Source organism: Benincasa hispida, chromosome 2 (genome assembly GCF_027475165.1).
Source record: "Benincasa hispida cultivar pf3 chromosome 2, pf3_genome.v1.1, whole genome shotgun sequence".
Classification (NCBI taxonomy): Eukaryota; Viridiplantae; Streptophyta; class Magnoliopsida; order Cucurbitales; family Cucurbitaceae; genus Benincasa; species Benincasa hispida.
Genome location: NC_143479.1, coordinates 55,517,627 through 55,538,519, shown reverse-complemented (window position 1 = coordinate 55,538,519; position 20,893 = coordinate 55,517,627). Strand labels below are relative to the sequence as shown.

General features: G+C 37.1%; 2 non-coding genes across 2 annotated transcripts; both read left to right on the top strand.

Annotated features, from left to right (window-relative positions):
* The first annotated feature begins 18,287 nt into the window (after positions 1–18,287).
* LOC120072385 (small nucleolar RNA R12) lies at positions 18,288–18,362 on the top strand. The gene has a single exon (XR_005480447.1). It is a non-coding gene; the product is annotated as a small nucleolar RNA R12 (small nucleolar RNA).
* Positions 18,363–18,485: 123 nt separating this feature from the next.
* LOC120072420 (small nucleolar RNA SNORD24) lies at positions 18,486–18,570 on the top strand. The gene has a single exon (XR_005480479.1). It is a non-coding gene; the product is annotated as a small nucleolar RNA SNORD24 (small nucleolar RNA).
* The last annotated feature ends 2,323 nt before the right edge of the window (positions 18,571–20,893 follow it).

Here is a 20,893-nt window from a genome sequence, read left to right as displayed (position 1 = left end):
CTTAGGGAGCGCTAGTCTTGTTTGTTAAGAAGAAAGACAGTACTTTTAGATTATGCATAGACTATAGACAGTTGAATAAGGTGACCATTAAGAATAAGTACCCATTGTCTCGTATAGATTATCTCTTCGATCAATTAAAGGGAGCCACAGTGCTCTCTAAGATAGATTTGAGATCAGGTTATCACCAGTTGAAGGTGAAAGACACAGATTTCCAAAGACTCTATTCAGAACTAGGTATGGACATTATGAGTTCCTAGTAATGTCGTTTGGATTGACAAATGCTTCTGCGATATTTATGAACTTGATGAATAGGATATATTCATCTTTATTTGGATCAGTTTGTGATAGTTTTCATAGACGATATACTAGTGTATTCTAGTAGCGTAGAGAAGCACAAAGAACATCTGAGGATGGTGTTGCAAATGCTAAGGGAGAAGTTATATGCCAAATTTAGTAAGTGTGATTTTTGGTTAAACCAAGTCGTATTCCTTGGGCATATAGTTTCAGTTGATGGAGTTAGCATTGATTCCCAAAAGATAGAAGTAATAGTCAACTGGGAACGACCCCTGAATGTAACAGAAGTACGCAGTTTTTTGGGCTTAGCAGGTTATTATAGGAGATTCGTAGAGGGCTTTTCTAAGATAGCTCTACCATTAACAAACCTGACTAGAAAAGATGCAAAATTTGAAAGGTCACCAAAATGCGAACATAGTTTTCAAGTGTTGAAACAAAGGTTAATATCAGCACCAGTATTAACTCTACCTACACCAGGTAAAGAGTTTAAGGTTTATTGTGATACATCCCGACAAGGGTTAAGATGTGTGCTGATGCAGGAGGGAAAAGTAGTAGCTTATGCTTCTCGACGGTTAAAGAAGCATGAATGTAACTACCCTACGCACGATTTGAAGTTAGCAGCAGTTGTGTTAGCTCTAAAGTTGTGGAGACATTACCTGTTTGGTAAGCGTTGTCATATATTCACGGATCATAAGAATTTGAAATATATTTTTAATCAGAAGGAACTGAACTTGAGATAGAGAAGATGGATCGAGCTGATCAAAGATTATGACTGTACCATTGATTATCACCCAGGTAAAGCAAATGTGGTAGCTGATGCTTTAATCGAAAAACCAGATCAGCTAGAGCTAATATCAATTCAGTGAAGGGTACACTGATTCATGAGTTGTATAATGCTAGGGCAACATTATTAGTTGGTCAAACAGGAGGTTTACTAGCTTCATTTCAAGTGCGTCCTACGTGAACAGTTAAAGGATTCCGATCTTCAGAAGTTAGCTGAAGAAATAGGTAAAGGAGTGAGGACGAACTACCAATTAAGAGCCGACAAAGTGCTATTAAAAGAAGGTAGGGTATGCGTACCTAATAACTTAGCACTTAAACAAGCTATTCTAGAAGAAGCGCATAGTTCGGCCTATGCTATGCATCCGGGCAGTACGAAGATGTACAAAACATTAAAGAGATCGTACTAGTGGCCTGGTATGAAAAGAGAAATAGCGGAGTATGTTGATAGGTGTCTAATATGTCAACAAGTTAAACCGGATAGACAGAGGCCAGCAGGATTACTAAATCCACTCCCAGTACCAGAGTGGAAATGGGAGCATATTACAATGGATTTCCTATTTGGATTACCTAGGACACCAGCGAGCTATGATGGTATATGGATAATTGTGGATAGATTGACAAAAACAGCTAAGTTTTTATGTGTTAAAGTTACTTTTACCCTAGACCAATTAGCTAAGTTGTATGTTGATCGAGTTGTGAGTTAGTTTGGAGCTCCAGTTTCAATTGTATCAGATCAAGACACTAGATTTACATCAAAGTTTTGGCCTAGTTTACAAAAAGCTATGGGAACCAAGTTATATTTTCGTACTGCTTTTCATCCACAGATAGATGGTCAGTCTGAGCGAACAATCCAGACATTAGAGGACATGCTGAGAGCATGTGTATTGCAATTCAAAGGTAGTTGGGATACGCATCTATCGTTGATCGAATTTGCGTATAACAACAGTTACCATTTGAGTATCGGAATGGCACCGTATGAGGCACTATACGGAAGGCCATGTAGAACTCCGATATGTTGGGATGAAGTCGATGAAAGTAAATTACTAGGTCCAGAACTGGTGCAACAGACATCAGACAGTGTTAAGATGATAAGAGATAATCTTAAGACAGCTCAAGACAGGCAAAAGAGTTATGCCGATAAGTAGAGAAGAGAATTGGAGTTTGAAGTTGGTGATAAAGTATTTCTTAAGTTATCTTCGTGGAAAGGAATACTCAGGTTTGGTAGGAAAGGAAAATTAAGCCCGAGATATATTGGACCTTACGAGATAATAGAAAGAGTTGGCCCAATGGCATATAGATTGGATTTACCTCCAGAATTATCTCGTAGTCATGACGTGTTTCATGTGGCAATGCTTAGAAAGTATGTGCCAGATCCTACCCATGTGTTGCCTGAGCAACAAGTACAGTTGAGAGAAAATTTGTCTTACGAAGAAGAACCAATGGAGATCCTTGATAGAAAAAAACAAGTCTTAAGGAATAAGACAATCCTATTGGTAAAGGTACTATAGCGAAACCATAGCACGTAAGAAGCAACAAGCCGAAGAGCAAATCAGAAACAAGTATCCACAGTTGTTTAATTAACGGGCTTGTAGCGAAATTTCGAGGACGAAATTTTCATATGGGGGAGGTAAATGTGAACCCCGAATCCTAATTTCTCTACTTGAGTATGTTCCCTACTGAGACTAGTGTGATGAGTAGGTTGATGTGGAAACTAGTGTATAATGGTAGAGAAAAAGGTGGAAATAAAAAGAAAAGAGAAAATTTGGAAGCTTGATTTTTGGGGAAAAACCTGGAAATTTTGGCTAAGTACAAAATTGTGTGATGGATGCGTTGGAAAGGTGGTGATGGATGCGTTGGTGGTGGTGTGTGGCTGAAGGAAGGAAATGGAAGTGATGCATTAGAAGGTTGGATGGCACAAGGATAGGCGAGGACGCGGGCAAGGCATGCGTTGGAAGGGTGGCATGCATCGATGCACAGCGCCCAGCCATGCGTCGAATGCCTCTGCCAAGCACCTAGCCCATGTGTCGAGCACCCATGCCAAGCGCCCAGCCTATGCGTCGAGCCGTCTAGCATGCTTTAGCTAAACGTTCTTATTTCTTTAGCACAGAGTAAGTTACTTGTTTAATTCATATTAATTACCAAGGGATTAAGAAGACTTTATGAAGAAAGCGATAAACGGAGGAACGGAAATAGACAGAGAAAGGGATATGAAAACAATCGAGACATTCAATATTTCTATTCAGCGTCTGATACATGATTTGTGAATGAAAAGATTAAGAAGATGAAATACAGTGATGAATAGAGTTAGAAACAAATACAGATAAATGCCAACGTCTTAGCGCCGATCTGGATGGAGATTTGTTTGCCAATGTGGATGGATCGTGCGGAAAGATGAGCTTCCCTCTCAGGCTTGCTCAATCGGTAATAGGGATCTGAGTATAGAGCTTTGTGGCGGGGATCTGGCAGAACAGCACTGAGACTCACCTCTTGGCCTTGTCTCTTTTCTTCCCAGATTTCTTCCGATCAGTACTCAACTCAGCCTCTCTCTCAGTAATTTAGCAATTAGCCCTTGTATCAATTATTTCCGTATCAAGTATATATTTCTCTGAATTCTATGGGGGTATTTATAGGTGAAAAGCTTTGACTCTTGGCTTGTGGACCCCACTTCTTGTTATGGAAATTTCGGAGATGGAGGAATAAATATTCCTTCTGTTATGCAATCAGACCGTCAAATCTGCACAATGGTTAGTTGTACACGTGTCGCAATCTTCCGCCTTTGCATTACTCATTTGCATCTTTCGATCGGTTGCTCATATGCGGTGTTGTTTTTATTACCGCATGCGGTTGAAATTCAGCTCGGGATCGACTGTCGCTTTGCACTGTCATTGCGTTAATCATCTTTTCATTGTTAATTGACGGGCGCAATGTAATAGAGATGTGTTATTCAGTTTCTCGTTGAACCTTGATTGTAAGCGGTGACTTGGCTTCCTGCAAAACATAGTAAAAATATCCTCTTCTACCATCTTGACGATGTTAGTGGGTGTAATTGCGTCAATTCATAATTATTGTATTTCCGAGCTAATTTTCATACAATCAACGCATATTTTCTCTCTTTTGGCCGCAATATCTGAATAAGGCAATATAAATAACTTGTATTTCTACAAGTTATCACACCCCCAAATTTAGATATATGCTTGTCCTCAAGCATATCTTCTACTAAGACAATAATGCTAAATTCCTCTCCTATATTTTTATGTCGATTGGCTGCTTCGAATGTTACACTTAGGCACATTTCTTAACAATGCAATTTCCTTCTATCCTTGCTAATTCTGAATAAAGCCCTATTTTATTCTTCTATATAACAAAATTCTGCTAAAAATGCTTTTCTAATTTTGAAAATAGAATGTTTAACTCTTCTTTATCAAAACAACTTGATATGTCTATATACAGTGGTCAAACTTTGCATTATTTATTATAGACTGTTGGTCATGGTTACACTCTTCATTTGGTTTGTTCTCACGGGTGTCATACGAACATCCAACTACGGTTGTGTGCCAATTTCAACTTTAACTCATGATATTCAGAGGAGTTGTCTCTTGCATTTATTTTTCTTTTCTTTTATTGCGTTGTTCTTGGAAACCCACCTTCGTTTTGGCTTGCTTCTACGGGTGTCATTCGAACATCCAACTACAAGCAGGCTTCTTTCACAACCAAACTCTTATCAGGTTAGGAACATTTTTTAGGTTTTCCCTTGCGCTGATATTGGCGTTTGGCATAAGAATTTTTTTTTTTTTTTGGAAATTGAAAATGAACGTATTTTCTTAATCATCGCATATTCTTGATCTTATCTGCTCAGACCTTCCCCACCCCCAAATTTAAAGATAAGCAAGGTTCTCATTGCGTTGTTTGGATAGAATAGATAAACACTTAGACTAAAAATTTCAAAAAGAAGGTTTGAGCAGAACTTTGAAAGATAAAAGGTAAAGTATTGCTAAACTAAAAATTAACTAAGTGTTAGTCAGAATTTACAAAGTATGGGAAATGTTTCTAAGTATAAACATATATTACATCATGGCAACGCAATGAATAACGCAAAAGCAAAAGATCAGAATATCACAAATATTGACAAAGGATGATAAAGAAAAAGGCACAGGCAGAAAGAAGTGAATCTTTACTCAATTGTATTGAATATTAACAAAGTATACAAAGAATTAAAAATTAACGCAATACAAAAATTGTTCCTATACAAAGAATTAAAAATTAACGCAATACAAAAATTGTTCCTATACAAAGAATCAAAGAATTTCGTTAACTTTTTAAATTTGATTCAGATGGGTGCATGCTAAAATTTAACACCTCACATCTAATAATGCAAATACATTTTTGCTGAGGACGGGCAACAACGCATGCACTCCCGCAACACACCCCTTAACTAAACACATTTCTGGAGGATACCTCAACATAGTGCATTTAGCTAAGGACAGGCAAAGGACACATATGCGCGCAACATACCCCTCAACGCAATGTATTTGGGTGTAATGGACGCAAGGTATCTCTTGTTAACTCACAATGCACCCATCATCGCATTACATACTAATTTCTCTTCCTTTTATGTTATAAAAAATGCAAGTCGAAAAGACTTTGCGGTGTCTAATGTTTCATCCAATCATTCACAAAAATTAAAGAACAACGCTACTAATGTATATAAACTAAAAGAATTAAGCATGACATGAAAAATCAAATTGAACAAAATTATCGAAAACATCAAATGCTACTTCTAAAAAGCAGTAAATAACATGATTTAGAAAGTAGTAAAAGAAAACTGTAAAGAAAGCAAGTAAACATAGATAGGGATGCTGATTGAAAGAAGTTCCCAGACTTACCATAATCACTTCCCCTGTAAGCGGTTTAATCCTGCATGCCCAAGTCAATGGTGTCCATGCGTCGCTCGAAGTCGCCTCCATAGTATGGCTTAATCTGTTGACCATTGACTTTAAATGTGTTGTTCCCGTCTAAAGTTGTTAGTTCCACTGCTCCGTGAGGAAAGACAGTCTTGATTTTGAACGGCCCAGACCAACGAGATTTCAACTTTCCTGGGAATAATCGCAAACGAGCGTTAAATAGTAATACTTGTTGACCTTTGATGAATGTCCGATCATTTATGCGGTCATCATGCCACTTCTTGGTTTTCTCCTTATAGATCTTGGCATTTTCATAGGCGTCCCTTCGCCATTCGACCAACTGATTCAATTGTAGCTTTCGAACTTCTCCCGCACTTGCTAAATCAAATTGCAGCTTCTTGCATGCTCACATCGCCTTATGTTCCAACTCGAGTGGCAGATGACAAGCCTTTCTAAAGACCAGGGCATACGAGGACATATCAATTGGTGTTTTATAATCAGTTCTGTATGCCTACAGTACTTCATCAAGCTTGGGTGACCAATCCTTCCTGGAAGTAATGACTACCTCTCCAAGATAGTTTTGATTTCTCGGTTAGGAATCTCTGCCTGCCCATTAGTTTGTGGGTGATAAGCAGTCGCAACTTGATGGCTAACGTTAAATTTAGTCAACAGGTTGGCAATTATGTGGTTGATAAAATGAGAGCCCTCATTGCTGATCAAGGCCCGTGGGGTCCCATATTGAGCAAAAATATTCTTCTTAAGAAACTTCGCCACTGTGGCCGCATCATTCTTGGCACATGCGATAGCCTCAACCCATTTTGATACGTAATCAACTGCAACCAAGATATAGTGATGACCTTTTGATGGTGGAAACGGGCCCATGAAGTCAATTCCCCAAACATCAAATAATTCCACTTCTAAGATTAATGTCAATGGAATTTCATTTCTCTTTGACATATTCCCCGTTCTCTGACATCTGTCGCATTGCACAACGTGGGCTTGGGCATCCTTAAATAGTGTTGGCCAGAAATAGCCGCACTGTAGGACCTTTGCGGCGGTCCGCTGCCCCCCGAAGTGTCCTCCATATGGAAACTCATGACAAAGCTCTAGGATGTACTTGACTTCGTGCTTAGGAATGCATCGACGTAATATATGATCAGGACCAAGTCGATATAGGAATGGGTCATCCCATAAATAAAATTTGACATCATGTCTTAGCTTCTTCTTCTACTGGTAAATGTAGTCATCTGGTATTTGACTACAAACAATGAAATTCACGATGTCCGCATACCAAGAACATTAATGCCTACTGACATTAGCAGCTCATCAGGGAATCTTCTTCAATATCTTTTTCATTACCTTGAACCTCGCAATTCTCCAGTCTTGACAAATGATCCACGACTTGGTTCTCGGTGCCCTTCCAGTCTTTGATCTCTAGAACAAACTCTTGCAGAAGCAACACCCATCGTATAAGCCTTGGTTTTGCATCCTTCTTTGTCATCAAGTACTTGATTGCAGAGTGATCCATATACACCACAACGTTTGTTTCGACTAAGTATTCGAAATTTCTCCAGTGCAAATACCACTGCGAGCATTTCCTTCTCTGTGGTTGTATAGTTCTCCTGCGCATCATTTAACATTTTACTCGCATAATAAATAGGATGATATACCTTGTCCTTACGCTGACTTAACACTGCACCCATAGCATATTCGCTCGCGTCACACATCAACGCAAATGGTTGCGTCCAGTCCGATGCAACCAAGATGGGTGCAATGATGAGCGTATCTTTTAATGTGTTGAATGCTTCGGTGCATGCGTCATCAAAGTTATATTCTCGGTTAGCTTCAAGAAGCGCACTTAGAGGCCTTGCGATCTGGGAGAAATTGCGAATAAATCTTCTATAAAACCCAGCGTGTCCCAGAAAGCTCCTAAGTGTTTTCACGTTCACTGGTAGGGGTAGCTTGGAAATTGCGTCAATCTTTGCCTGATCGAATTCCAATCCTACCTTAGAGATTTTGGGACCCAGAAATATTCCTTCTTCCACCATAAAGTGGCAATTTTCTCAGTTCAAAACAAGATTTGTTGCCATGCATATCTTCAAGACCTTTTCAAGGTTAGATAGACAGGAGTCGTAATTATTGCCGAAGACTGAAAAATCATCCATGAATACCTCGACTGACTCCTCCAAGTAATCTGAGAATACTGCCATCATGCATCGTTGGAAAGTGTTTGGCGCATTGCAGAGTCCAAATGGCATGTGTCGAAATGCAAACGTACCGAATGGGCACGTGAAGGTTGTCTTGTCTTGATCCTCTGGCGCAATTGCTATTTGGTTGTACCCTGAATAGCCGTTAAGAAAACAGAAGAATTCATTCCCTGCAAGTCTATCTAGCATCTGATCAATGAACGGGAGTGGAAAATGGTCCTTTTTAGTGGCCAAGTTTAACTTGCGATAATCCATGCAAATTCTCCATCTCGTAGTCGTTCTTGTGGAAATTAATTCATTCTTGTCATTAGTGACAATTGTCATCCCCCCCTTTCTTTGGAATACACTACATTGGGCTCACCCAGCTGCTATCAAATATCGGGTAGATAACTCCTGCGTCCAGCCACTTCACTATTTCCTTCTTTACGACCTCCCTTATAGAGGGTTCAAGTGACGTTGCCTTTCTACCGATCCTGTCTTTCCTTCTTCCAAACGAATCTTGTGCATACAATATGAGGGGTTGATTCCTAAAATGTCCGCCAAGGTCCATCCTAAGGCCTTTGCGTTATTTCTTAGGATCTGTATGAGTGCATCTTCTTTCTTCTTACTCTGTGATGCGGAAATGATAACTAGTAATGTGTTGTTACTTCCTAAGTAAACATACTTAAGGTGCACGGGCAACAGCTTTAACTCTAGCACAGGTGGCTCTTCCAAAAATGGCTTAATGTGTTGTGATGTCCGTTCAGATAACTTGAGCGATTCAAAATTTGATTCCACAAGAATCACAGCGTAGCCCTCCTCCAATATTGCGCCAATTCCAAGATCTTCTTCCTCCAGCTCCTTCAGGGGTTTGTGCCAACGTTCTTCCCGCAGTTCCTCAATATATTGGCAGTTTTCCATGTCACCTGGGTACTTCAACGCATTGAACACATTGAATTTCACTTCCTGATCGTCGACCCTAATGGTCAATTCCCTTTTCTGCACATCAATCAGTGCTTACCCTGTTGTGAGAAATGGCCGACCCAGGATGATAGGGACTTCTCTGTCAGCTTCGTAATCTAGTATGACAAAATTTGCCAGAAATATAAACTTGTCCACTTGCACGAGTAGATCTTCTATTTTACCCTCAGGATTCTTTATTGATCTATTGGCCAACTGTAATGTGATCGTGGTTGGTCTTGAGTTGCCGATACCAAGCTTCCTAAAAATCGACAAAGGCATTAGATTTATGCTTGCCTCTAAATCACACAGCGCATTCTCGACCATCTTCCCTCCTATCGTGCAGGGCAATGTAAAACTCCCAAGGTCCTTCATTTTCGTGGGGATATTGTTTTGAAACAACGCGCTGCATTCATACGTTAACGCAACTGTTTCATTTCCCCCAATCTTTTTTTCATTGGCTAGGATATCCTTGAGAAATTTTACATAACTCGGCGTCTACTCTAGTGCTTCTATTAAGGGAATGTTAATGTGTAGCTATCGGAAAACATCTAGAAACCTCTGAAATTGTTTGTTATCATCTTTCTTCTTCAGCCTAGACGGGAAAGGTGGAGGATCCCACCTTTCTCCTTGTTTAGTTGGCTGCTTGCTGTGTTTCATTATCTGGAGGTTGCGTTCATTGAGAATTCAAGTCTTGAGAAGCTTCATCTTTTGTAGGTGAACTTGCTTCTGAACTGGTAATTTTTCCACCATTAATTGATTGATCATCATCAACAGTCAAATCTACTGGTGTTGTTGTTGCATCTGGTACTGATGGCATAGGGGCTGTTGTTCTGCCACTTCTCAATGTTACTGCGTGACATTGTTCTTTACCTCGCTGCTCCGATGCTCCTGAGTTGCTATGCCGCATACCAGGCGCATTCTTCTTTAATTCCCTCGTAAGCTGATCTATCTGCTCTTCTAGTTCTTTAAGGGAGTCAGCTTGCGATTGTCTCATTGCCTCGCTCTTTTCAATGTAATGTTTTAACGATGATTCCAGAGACGAGGTGCTGCAAAAGGTATCATATAAGAACGGTTGGTCGCAGGATGGTATACCTTGAGAATTACCTGGGTTACAGTCCAGAGTAGTGAAGACCGGAGGGTTGCCTCTACCCCCTTGATAACTGTTCTGATAGAAACTATGGCTCTCTTGGTTGTGATTCCTGTCTCAACTTGAAGTTTGGTGATCCCACCAACTAGGGTAGTAGATGCTGCCAAACGATTCATCATAGACAGAATATACGGGTTGTTGATTCCATGGGCAGACTTCTATTGAATGTCCCTCCCCACATTGGATGCAATTTATTGTGGCCACGTGAGTCACCGCATTAACTTGCGCTGATCCTTGAAAGAGAGTTCTCTGTTGATTAGCCACCGTTTGGAGGAGTGAGGTCATTGTGGTCATTTGATCAACTAGTGCGCTCACTGTATCAGTTGACACATCGACACTTTCTACTCTTTTTTGCTCTAGACCTCTTACCTTGAGCCCAGTATCAATCCACTCATCAGAATATCGCGAGATACGATCCAAGATATTGTTTGCTTCCGTATATGATCTGTTCATTAATCTTCCTTCTGCGGAGGCATTGACAATTGCTTAAATTGATTGGTCTAAGCCATTGTAAAAGGTTTCCATCAAAATACTATAGGAATCCCGATATGCGGACATTTCTTCACTAACTGTTGGAATCGCACCCAGGCGGTGCTCAATGTTTCATAACCCTTTTGCTCAAAATTCAACACATCCCTCCATCTCCTTGCGTTGATGGCTGGAGGGAAGAATCTGTTCATGAAACTATCCATCAACTTTTCCCATGCTTTAATCTCATTAGGCTCTAATGACTGAGCCCACCTCTTTACTTCATCCTGCAGTGTGTACGGGAAAAGATATAACCTAAGTCTTTCTTGAGTCACATCAGGCATGGAGAATGCGCTGCATATGTCTACAAAATTCGTCAAATGCGTATGTAGGTCTTTTTCTTGTAATTCTCCAAATTGACCCATATTCTGAATCATCTGTAGCATAATTGGTCTGATTTCAAAGCTTACATTCTCCTCAACCGTTGGTCTTGAGATTCCTGGTGAGAAGTTTTAAAAATCCGACGCTGCATAATCTCTCATTGGGACATCATGATCAGTAGCAAAAAATATGGAACCTTGCACTAGCCCTTTTCCCTTTGATTCCATGCGGGAGCCTCATTATTATTAGTCATGCTTCTTCACCACTTAATTCGGCCCTGATGAACTCTTGCGCAAATAATATACTTGATCTCTGGGTCCACTTAGAATTTCTGGATCACTTCAGCACTCATAAGCCGTCAGATTGTTCTCCACGTCCAACAGTCAGTATAAAGAGATATGTCCTACAAAATACCACAAACACACTCAAACAATAAACCGTTAACCAATCCCCGACAACGGTGTCATAAACTTGTCACTTAGAAATTGATGAATGAATGTTTCTATCTTAGGCTCACAATAGATGCACGCAAGATACAAATCTATGTGATACTACTTCTATATATGCATTAATTAACAATGTTCTTGTAGTATGCTGTGCGTTGTCACAAGTTTCCTTGCGTTGAAACCAAGTATAATTTCACCGCAAGTTTCTCGGTGTGAACCGAGGTTGAACACAGTGACTGTTTGAGGTTATTGCGTTATGTTTGTGATACATGCGACCAGGGTTTTTTCAATTTATAAAAGTTATTATGTACAAGAATATAAACATGCGATAAAGTAAAGTAAAGTAAAGCGGTAAAGATGCGATAATAAAATAAATTGCATTAAAGTAAATCTAATCTAAGATGAAATAAAAAACAGGTTTCATGATACAAGATACTGAGGTCAAGGCTGATTGTGAAGATATACAAAAATCGTGTTATGTGGTGGCAAGTCTTATGTGTGAAACAGAAAGAGAAAAGATAATTAGTACAAACATCGCAAGTTCCTTAATTGCATTAAAGGCATAAATATGATTTCGCTTTTCTCTTAACGTACACCTCTCGATGATCAGCCGTGCTCCCACATCTCTGTGGTAAAACAGGGACAAACGTGATGAACGCAAGGTTGCTTCCATCTCTGGAAGTACTTCTTGCTTTAGTTAATGCATTCTTTTAACCTTCTCTCGACAAATCAGAAAGACATCTTCACTTTTGCTCTCACAGGTGAAGATGTCGTCTAGCATGCTTTAGCTAAACGTTCTTATTTCTTTAGCACAGAGTAAGTTACTTGTTTAATTCATATTAATTACCAAGGGATTAAGAAGACTTTATGAAGAAAGCGATAAACGGAGGAACGGAAATAGACAAAGAAAGGGATATGAAAACAATTGAGACATTCAATATTTCTATTCAGCGTCTGATACATGATTTGTGAATGAAAAGATTAAGAAGATGAAATACAGTGATGAATAGAGTTAGAAACAAATACAGATAAATGCCAACGTCTTAGCACCGATCTGGATGGAGATTTGCTTGCCAATGTGGATGGATCGTGCGGAAGGATGAGCTTCCCTCTCAGGCTTGCTCAGTCGGTAATAGGGATCTGAGTATAGAGCTTTGTGGCGGGGATCTGGCAGAACAGCACTAAGACTCACCTCTTGGCCTTGTCTCTTTTCTTCCCGGATTTCTTCCGATCAGTACTCAACTCAGCCTCTCTCTCAGTAATTTAGCAATTAGCCCTTGTATCAATTATTCCCGTATCAAGTATATATTTCTCTGAATTCTATGGGGGTATTTATAGGTGAAAAGCTTTGACTCTTGGCTTGTGGACCCCACTTCTTGTTATGGAAATTTCGGAGATGGAGGAATAAATATTCCTTCTGTTATGCAATCAGACCGTCAAATCTGCACAATGGTTAGTTGTACACGTGTCGCAATCTTCCGCCTTTGCGTTGCTCATTTGCATATTTTGATCGGTTGCTCGCATGCGGTGTTGTTTTATTACCGTATGTGATTAAAATTTAGCTCGGGATTGACTGTCGCATTACACCATCATTGTGTTAATCGTCTCTTCATTGTTAATTGACGGACGCAATGTAACAGAGATGCGTTGTTCAGTTTCTCATTGAATCTTGATCGCAAGCGATGACTTGGTTTCCTGCAAAACAAAGTAAAAATATCCCATTCTACCATCTTGACGATGTTAGTGGGTGTAATTGCGTCAATTCATAATTATTGTATTTCTGAGCTAATTTTCATACACTCAACGCATATTTTCTCTCTTTTGGCCGCAATATCTGAATAAGGCAATATAAATAACTTGTATTTCTACAAGTTATCAGTGACTAAAACATTTGACTAAAATATTTATAATGTTTTAAAGAAAGCATGTTTTAAAGAAGATTATTCTCATGCCAGCTAGTTTTACAAAGTGATTTCCAAGCAAACCATGAGTTATGTTTTAAACGCATACATGTATGGGAAGTTTGTTGAAAAGCTATTTATATGTGTTAAATATACTCAGCATGCGTTAGTATCTTTAAAGCCATTTTTTTATATGTGTTATACTTTACATGCTTTAAAGAGAAAGTCATTTATGACTAGTATTACTTAAAACGCGATACCGAAGGACATTTGAGAAGGTATCCGCCCAACTAGATACCGAAGGACATTTGAGAAGGTATCTAACCAACTTGGTACTGAAAGACGTTTGAGAAGGTACCAAACCAACTTGATACCAAAGGACATTTGAGAAGGTATCCTAGCAGCTCGATACTGAAGGACATTTGAGAAGGTATCTGAGTAGAAGTACCTAAGGTATGACGGTACTTAGTATGGCCACGTGCATGTAGGTAGTTAGAGTCAGAGATTGAGCAAAAGGGTTCTCTCTTGACTAGCAGTTAGTGTTGGGATTATTTTTAACCACAGCAGGTTTATTCTCAACTGAGAAACGATTTTACTGTTTCATGATTTAAATAGCTTTATATGCTTTATGCTTGGAAAATGTTTATACTGCAGTACAAGGTACTAAAGAAGCTTATGTTTCAGTTTAAACTCTTTATTGAGATTTTTGCATGAGAATCAGTTATCTTTCTTAAGTCACTCACTGGGCTAGCAAGCTCACCCCGTTTTCAAATGTTTTCCTTTCCCTCAGGTTGCGGTCAAATCCTCAGGAGATAGCTCTGCATCTGCTCTTCCACTAAAGGATAAAGATATTGTAACCCGTATGTTTAGGTGGTTACTGTAAATATTGTACACATGTTTCTGTTGTTCATATAGGGACTAAGTTTTTTGGGCTTTGGGACTTATGAATCTAGTGTTGTAATGACTCTAAACATGTTTTGTTTCTGAATTAATAAATTTTTGGCCTAAAGACATTCCGCTATATATGAGTTATATATTGGTATCAGAGTTATTCCGCAAGAGTTATTAGGCAATAAGTGTCAACCAAAGGGTTGATAACTGCTGCAGTCACGCCATTTCCTAGACTAAGAGGGTGGTCTGAGGCGGGGTGTGACATGCATCCCCTATGACCAACACATGTATGTCCTTGTTGCTTGTCAACGTCCTTAAGTCTCTTGCTTAAGACCAACGCACACTGACCTCACAAGCCTTATGTACCGCCAGCCTTAGCAACGTAAAGACATTTCACCATACGTCCATCATGGCTTGTTCTATTGCCTAGCTCATTGTCTAGTAATGCTGCCGCTCATCATCCAACACATAGCACCATCGCATAGCACATAGCCTACCGCACAGTTCTTGCTCATCGTGCAGATCTTGCATCTATTGCTTAGCTACCGCGTCCATCGCTTAGCGTTGACGCCTCATCGTCTAACACATCCGCCTATCGCTTAACGTCATCGCTTAGCGTCTGCGTCCATCGCACAACGCTCATTGCTTAGTATTTCGTCTATCGTGTAGCGCTGATGCCGATCGTGCAGTGCCAATGCCCCATCACTTAACGCTATCGTCCATCGCATAGTGCTATCGCCCATCGTATAGCGCTATCGTTTAGCGCGACTCTCCGCATTGTCTAGCACTGCACCGTGCCGTATGATCGCCTACCGCATCACTTAGCTCCACACATTTGCTAAACGATCGCCTACCTCATCGTTTAGCTCCGCGCATTACTACACAATCGTCCAGCGCCCGCCTACACAATCGACTACCTCATCGTGTGGCGCCTCTCACTTACTAGACGATCGTATACCCCATCGTGTAGCACCGCTCATTTGCTACACAATCGTATGCCTCATCGTTTGGCACTGCTCATTTACTTCACGATCATCCAACGCGCGCAACTCCAACGCCTAGCGCCCATGTCCGCGTAACTTGAGGCTGCTACATACTTTGCTAAGCTCTAAAGACATTGACTGCCGCATGTTTGTCCCCGCATAGCCTTTCCTCTCGGCCACACTTTAGTCTCTTTCAACGCCCAAATAACCTCTCAAATGTTCATGGCCAACACATGGCATAACACCAACGCTTAGCACAAGGCCAACGCATTGTCAAATACTTAGCCATTTCTTTCTTGGCTTCCAACGCATAGTTCTTTTTGGCTTCCTACTTAACCCAATTTTCACTAGTTAAGGCTTATCTCAAAGCTACTCAACAATCTATTTAAACACTAAGAATTTTCCTTCTTTTGAACATAGGATTTAACTTTCACTTAGTTAATTCCTTTAATCACCTGCTTAAGTAGGGAAAATGGTAATCTGAGTTTCACACTTAGAAAAGTGGTCTCCAAGAGCTTTTGAGGAGGGAAAAGGTAGAGAATTTATAGAGAGAATATGGAGGTTTGGAGGCTAGGTTTTTTTTTTTTTTTTTTTTTTTTGTAAAAAGCTTTTTTTTAATAGGCTATAAAGATATATTTATATGGAAAAGAATCAAACCCATCTCCAATTTTTTTTTTTTTTTAATATTATTAGTGCTAATTAATGAAATAACCCTTATTTAATTAATTGACATATTAATTAAACAACCATATATTAAATCCTATTTAATATATATTTAATTAATTATCATAAATATCATATATTTATACTATCCTCTAATCTCCATTATTTCTTGATCAATTAATTAACCAATTAAATAACTATATTAAATCATATTTGATATGAAGTTAATTAAATATAAATATCTTATCTTTATATATATACATATTTTTATGAATCTAATTCATATGAATCAAATATTTGAATCTTATTCAAATATATCTCCCTTACATAATTTGGATTATAGATCATATCTATAATTAACCATATAAACTATAGGTTATATGTTATATGTGATATAACATATGGTTTAATATGATATATATTAAACTAGTTAATATATTTTATTATTAAAAAGTTCAATTTTGAATTTTGATTTTTTTTAAGGGATGGAGTTATTTTGATAACTCCCTCAACCCCATTTTCTCTTACATATGTAGAGTTGGCAAAAATCTTCGTGTGGTCAGGTCCCTGCCTCAATCAGGGCGGGTAATCCCTGGTTTGACTGGGGATGGGGGTCAAACCGAGGATCCTAACCGGGTCACCGGTTGGGGACGAGGAGGGTATCCCCCCTGTTCCCGATTAAATTTTATTTTTTAATATATATATATATATATATATATATATATATAAACGGGGATGGGCGGGGACGGGGATAGGGAGTCCCCACCCCCCCCCGGGGAACACATAGTGGGAATTTAATAGTTTAGTTTTTTTTTTTTTTAATTATTATCTTCTTCATCAATCTTCCTCCCAATCTCTTTGTGTGCGTAATTCTCTCAACCAAGGAAACTCCTTCCTTCACCAAAATTTACGAACAGAAGTCCACACTTTTTTGTTGATTCTCACCTTGAGAATAACTCGGGTTCATTTGTGGTGGTGTCTCCTTGTTGTTGTTTTATGTGTTCGTGTTGATGTGAACTGGTGAAGAAGAGAATATCGGTTATCTTATCGTGGAGGAAGAAGTGTTCTTCAAGGATATGTGTCTCTCGATCTCTTATCCTCTCTATATTTTTCCAGTAGAAGCATGCTTAAGATTCAATTGGTTTATCTTGTTAGTTTTCGTCCTTTGCATTGTAATGTCCCGTAAAACAAAATTAGAGACATACCACATTCAATTGCTTCCGCTTCGGGGAATTCAAATCCTTTCAATTTCAACGTGATTTAGCTCAATCAGATGTCATTCTGTAACTGCTCTTGAACATGATGAATCTTTTCGTGGCCGTTGAAATCATTTCGTCTTCTCGACGTCGAAATTGTAATCAAGAGGGTGCGATACGTTAGGCTTCTTCCACAGAGTTTGACATTTGAGTTTCAAGAGTGTGTGCGACGTTAGGTTTATCCGTAGATATTTTACTTAGTTGAGAATATTTGAAAAATAACTAAAGTTTCTTGAAAAGCGTGTATGACCTTTAGGTTTCCTATTTTTTTTTTTAAAAAAATCCTATAATAAGTTATTGGTGAGGGTTGAAATGGTAAATGAGCCCCAATTTCATTGTAATTTTTGAAAGAAATCAGGCATTTTTTTTAAAAAAAAAAAATAAAATAATGGAAAGCTTAAATATTAAAAGAAATATAAGCCCCGTATTAGAGCAAGCCCATGTAGAAATCCATTCTTATATATTTCTTAAAAAAGAAAAATGTTTTTCTTAATGGGCCTGGTCCTCCGTCTCTTTTTTCATATTTTCAGGGTTAGGGTTTCTTCTCATCGCTCTATAAAAACCTGCTTCCAGCAATCTCCGTAGCAAAACTTCGGCAAACTCTCCAAAGCTTCTCTCGTCGATTCTCCACACTTTTTACTCTTCTCAGCCCTAATTCTCTTAAACTTTGTGAACAATTTTGTGTTTGTAGAACTATAGCAACGGAGAAAAGAAGCCTAATATTGCAATTCTCTGATCTGTCGAAATGGAAATCGATCAGAGAATCTATCGTTAGGCGATACGGAAGGTCGGTATGCATAGATACATTATGTGTATTTCTCCCTTTAGCTCCGTTCTTCCTCGTTTCTCTTATTGGAACCGTAGGAATTTTCGGTGACAAGGTAGATACATTCTGAATTTCCTTCTGATTTCTACGTTTTGATTTCTGATCTTTGTTGATTTTCTGAGAGAACTTTTGTTGATCTTCGTTTCAAATCTCGATGTTTCTTTCTTCTGTGTTTGATTTTGATTTTGAGGTTTTTGATGTGAAATGATGAAAAAAATCAGACGGATTCCCAATGATAATCCATGATATCACAACCAGCTACTTCTGATCACATCGAAATAATCTGTCTAGTTCATTTTTAATTGATGACCACCTACTTTTTTTTATTTGAATGTGTGAAGGATTTTCTTTAATTTTCATTGATGTTTGTTCATCTTTTTTTTCTTCGATTAACGAGGCCGGTGATGTGGTTATAAATATTTGCTACTCTTGATGGTATTATCCCATTTGATGATCACTAACCACCAAGATCTCTGAGGCCATTACCAAGATTTCTATATGCTTTGAACCACAGCATTTGCTGATTATTTCAATCTTGATTTTACTCTGTTCTTCAAAACGAGGATTTCTTTCATACTTTCAATAAAGGCTAAAATAATATTTGAAAGTTAAATTTCGTTTAATTTATCAATTATATTTATAGAAATCAAAATTAAACAATTAGACCAATTAATATAGTAATTAAGTCAATTTAACATCATTTAATTTATTGATATATTGATTAATGATTTAATCAATTAAAATGAATACTTTATTATTAATTACTAAATAGAATTTAACTATTTAGAATAGTGACAATTAAGTATAATAATTTATACTAAATAGGCAAGATAGCATAAATATTATTTTAAAGGTACAAGTTGAAATTTATTTACAATATATTTGTGTTAAAAAAATTACAATTAATTGCCATGAATGGCTTATATTAATTCATTAATTAATTAGGCATACAAATTACCCACTTATGTGGGGTATATGAAAGCAAATCGGGCTTTAATAAGTCCAAAATTAAGTCTATTAATATGTTTAAATTATTGAAATTAGAGGTGTTCATGGGTTGGTTTCTTATAAATTAAATAATCTTTATTAAAAAAATGAATTCAACTCAACTCAATCATGGGTTAGGTTGGTTTGGATTAATTGGATTATTTTATCAATCATATTTGGATTAGGTTGGTTTGGATTAATTGAATTATTTATTTAAAATTATATTTTAAAAAGAAAAAAATCTAAATATGTAAAAGTTTAATTTAATTATTTTCATATATAACAAATATATATATTTTAAAATTAATAACAAATTTGTATTGGTTTAGGTTGATTTTGGTTATATTAGTGAATTTATGAATTAACCCAATAAAATTTTTATTCATTTGAATCCAATCCAATCTTGGGTCGATTTGATTTTTTGAATACTTACATGAAAATGTTTTAACATTTACATTGAAAATCATCATTAAATAAGTGGATCAATTTAAGACTAAAATTAGAAAGTTGAAACTAGACCAATATTGTTAATTTTGAAGGTTCATTTAATAAAAGAATCATGAAAATGTTTTAACATTTACATTGAAAATCATCATTAAATAAGTGGACCATTTTAAGATTAAAATTAGAAAGTTGAAACTATAAAGTTCAAAATTGTTTTGAATGTTCATTTAATAAAAGAATTGTGTGTCCAAACGTTATAACTTTTTAAGATTTGCAGTGGAAATACAAGTAATTCTAATTTTTCTCCATTACTGACTCCACCTAAAGGCTGTTAATATGAAAAAATAATTAAGCTCATCCTATCTTTGTACATCAAGTTATTCAAAATTTACGTTGTGGTGATCTTTTTTTATTTTCTTTTGAAATATTTTAATTTTTTGTGTGAGAGAAGGGATGGCTATTGCAGAGAAGGCCAAGGAATTACAATCCATCAAGAAAAATACTTAACCCAATAAGAGAACATTTAACTAAAACTTTGGGAATCAAAGTGTATTTTAACTAAAACTACAATCTAAGAAACATATATACGAGACGATGACCACATGTAAAATAAATGCGATTTACTAAACATAAATGTCAAGTTATTTTGCATAGTAAAAAACAATAAAAATTCAATAAATTTTATGCTAATTATTAATTTAATTGAACATCCTTTTTAATTGAAATTAAATTCAATTTTCATTTAAAGTTGAACTAATTAATTAGTTTTTCAAGAGATATAAACACACAAACAAATAAATAGAGATGGTTTAAATAACATTTAAAAAAAATGAAATGTCTATTTAATTTCATAAATTATAGGTTTTTCACGTTCAAAAGAAAAAAATTATAACCCTCTTCCTCTTTCCCATTTCTTGCTTTGCTTTCTCTTCTCCATTTTGCTCTTTTATTTTAAACTTCAAAAACAGAAGAACGTATCCCTCAGACGTATCTTTCCCATGTTTTGCATACCAAAAAAAAAAAAAAGTGCAAAATCATTCAAAGTATATCTGGACGAATTTGTATCAAATATCGTATTCTATACCTCACATAATGTGTATCCATGCTTCATATACTCCAATTGATAATTAATTTATTAAAATTGAATCTTATGTGTAAGAAGTTTTATGTTTGATTATAGATTTCTTTGAAGTCTGGATACTATATGTACAAAGAAAGGAAGAAACTCTAATTTGTGATGAAACAAAGCTCTAATTTTATAAATTTATGTTTAAAATACAAAATTTAATCACCAATTAATTAAAATTTTAATATGATAAAAGTCTAAGACATGAAATTGAAAGGATAATTAATTTGTAAAGCACTTTTATAAT